The sequence below is a fragment of the Peromyscus maniculatus genome, chromosome 10 (genome assembly GCF_049852395.1).
Source record: "Peromyscus maniculatus bairdii isolate BWxNUB_F1_BW_parent chromosome 10, HU_Pman_BW_mat_3.1, whole genome shotgun sequence".
Lineage (NCBI taxonomy): Eukaryota > Metazoa > Chordata > Mammalia > Rodentia > Cricetidae > Peromyscus > Peromyscus maniculatus.
The window spans coordinates 91,553,199-91,556,216 of NC_134861.1; the positions used below are offsets into that span (position 1 = coordinate 91,553,199).

The following is a 3,018-nucleotide window of genomic DNA, read 5'->3' on the forward strand; positions in this document are numbered from 1 at the left end:
AAGATAAGGGAACTGATTAACCTAACCCCAACTTCTGACCTATGAAATCAAGAGTCAGATAACCAGATGTTGTTCTGAGTTACTAAAGCACTCCATTGCACAACCCAAAAGCTGTAATTAATTGAACTTTGGCATGCTGGCTGCTTGGTTTTCAGAGGGTACACTTGCAGATACCACTGAGTTCCAAGAACTGCTCCCGCCATACAGACACTTGCTGAGATCAACATCCCCTGAGGCACACTTCATCCCTCTGGCACTACAAGATAGGCTATCTGTGACTAACCGAAACTGTTTTATTACTTTTTTCAGGTTTTCATTATGAAGTCGGAAGTAGTGTTCTCATGATCACTTCAAACAGACCTGGTTTTTCCACAAATACGGATGCCTAAAGCATGTGTTTCAAAATTCCTTCTTGTCCAAGTTTAACATGACCTACTTTATAATAAAGCCAGATCAAGGTTACCTCCTAGCATCCTCGTGTCATTAGAAAACATGGTTTATTTATTTTTATATCAATCCTGTATTTCCAAATTCCAGTATTTTTGCCAGAGTACACTTAGTCCTGTGAAGTTAAATTTCATGCATGTCAACGGTATTTCCTCAACTGGGTAAATATTGAAAGGGCCGATCCTACTTTTTGACAGAAAGTGCTAAATGTGTTTGGTTGTCAGGTTTGACTGAATATTTCAAAGGGTGTCCAGATGTTTCCAGCAGCGTCTTGAAGCCCCAATGAGTCTCCAGCCAACTGTTGCTTTGACAAGCAGTCTCTTCTCCTGGTAAGGAGTATTTCTGGTTAAGTCACCTTTACTTACAGTTCCATATTCTCTGGTTTTGGGGTGTGTGTGTGTGTGCATGTGTGTGTCTGGGTGTGGCTATGTGTCTGTATGGTATGTGTGTATCTGTGGGTGTCTGTAGGTACACATGTGTATGTAAGCACAGTTATACTTAGAACCAAAAAATGCTTTCAAACTTCTCACTGGTTAAGTAACCTTACTGTTCTCATACCGGGAAATTAATTTATGGTTCTAATTCTAACTGAATTAATCTCCTCCAAAAGTCTACTTCAGAGAGAATTTAGTCAATATTAGTGAAAACTACTAGAAGAATTAAGTTTTGTTTTGTGTTTTTACTTCTAAAAGGGTATTATTAATATTCTAAAATATAATTTATATGTCAGTGTTTTATGTAATTTACATTTTTCTCTTGGGGAAAAATGTTGCAAAAATTGAGGTTCATCAGGATGCTCCAACAAAACTCTTGGATATTTCTTACTCTCAAATATGTCTTGATGGTTGGGCATGTGAATCAGTGGTAGAATGCTTGCCTGCCATGTACTAGGCCCTTGTTCCATGCCCAGGAGAGGAAAAATAAAGTTAACCCTGTCTATCTCACTGCCACCACCACCATCCTTTGTAACTGTGCTGAGAGCCTGCTGCTGTGTGCTTCAAAATGTCCACTGTTTCCCCTTGTAGTTGTTCGAGGAGATGGATAGCTTTTGCCTCACTTGGTCTTCACACTGCCTTCCTTGTGTTGGCTTTAACTGAGTTTCTGCCATTTTCTACCTTCCAGGAAGTCTTCAGTGTTTACATGACTCTAATTTAGTTCACTAGTATACAAAGTTTATCTGGTTTGGAGACACAGATTAAGCCCTAGATAATTTCATCTATGTTTGCGAATTGGCCATCCCTGCTAACAACCTTAACCTCAAGCTTAGGTTGTGTAGATGTTCCTGGTGCTTTCGTTCTGACTCTAACAGTCCCTAGCTGGAGGAAGCTCAGTTCGCACATCCTCCGGGGCCTTTTTCTTCTTTCATCTTAGCAGTGGAACAGTATCTTTTCCCTTTTCTGTCTTGTTTTAAATTCTACTTTTATCTTTGCAGGTTGGACATCATGAGAATTCTCTAATTTTGCTCTGCATTCCTCCTGACCCTGACAAAGCTGCAGCTCCTAACGGGGTCTCTTTCATAATCCAATTTCTCTGATTTTTCCAGAATCAACAAGAAAGTGATTCTTGTTACAGTTCTTCCTGAATAGAGAGTCAATGTACCAGGAGGTATTAGATAGCTTCCTCCCTAAACTTTCAAAGCTTGATGTGAATTCCTGCAAAGATCACCCTGGAGTCCAGCTTCCCAAGACTTCCTCAGCCTTCTCTCTTTAAGAAACTATCTTCCCACTCAACAGAATTTTCTGCAGGACTGGATGTAATCTTTCCTTGGAAATGAATAAAAGATGCATCCAATAAAAGCAGCAAGAATTTGGAGGAAAAAAAGAAAGCCTGATTTGGCAATCACTGTGACTTCAGCAACCAGGACATAGAACATTAATGCAAATAAATTACCTTGAGAGTTTTAATAATAAATGTAACTTATGTCAACTAAAGTAGTCAGTTATTGAAATGGTCAAAATAATATTAAGATAGGTTTAGCATCAGCCTTTGAGCCATCAAATAACATCTACAGCTACCTGTATAGCAGATCGCTATGTACATATCACAATCTAGTCCAAGTCCATGGTTTTAAAGTTTGTTTGTTTGTTAATGTGGCATTTGAGGAATTAGCTGGCTGGAATGCATCCCAATATAAACAAAATGGAAGGAAATGATGTTCTACTCTAAGAAAGATACTGTCCATAATCACCTAATTATTTTTCATTTAAGCCTCTAAGAATTCTATCTCTAAGTTATGAGTGAGAAAGTTAGAATTAGAGACATATATTATCAACAACCCTGTGCTCTGACTGCAGCCAGGGTGGGAGGAGGGTCCTCTCCAAAGGCCATGGCCATTCCCTCTGCTCACACATACTCCTAAAAAGCAAAAATAAAGGCAAAAGGCAAGGCTGTGGGATTCTTTCATCTTCACGGCATTTCCTACATGAAGCACACCAGGGCCTTAGACGACATGATGCCGATTGTGTGAGATGGCATCTTAGGAATGTGGAGATACAAAATGCAAGCTCTTTCTGCTGAGACTTGAAGAGGATTGGTAAGTATTAACATAGATTGTCTAGATTGAAGTACTTT

General features: G+C 39.2%; 1 long non-coding RNA gene across 1 annotated transcript; it reads left to right on the forward strand.

The window, feature by feature from the left end:
* The first annotated feature begins 219 nt into the window (after window positions 1-219).
* LOC121832630 (uncharacterized) lies at window positions 220-2,597 on the forward strand. Its single transcript, XR_006076254.2, has 2 exons — window positions 220-776; window positions 1,880-2,597. It is a non-coding gene; the product is annotated as an uncharacterized LOC121832630 (long non-coding RNA).
* Window positions 2,598-3,018: the final 421 nt, after the last annotated feature.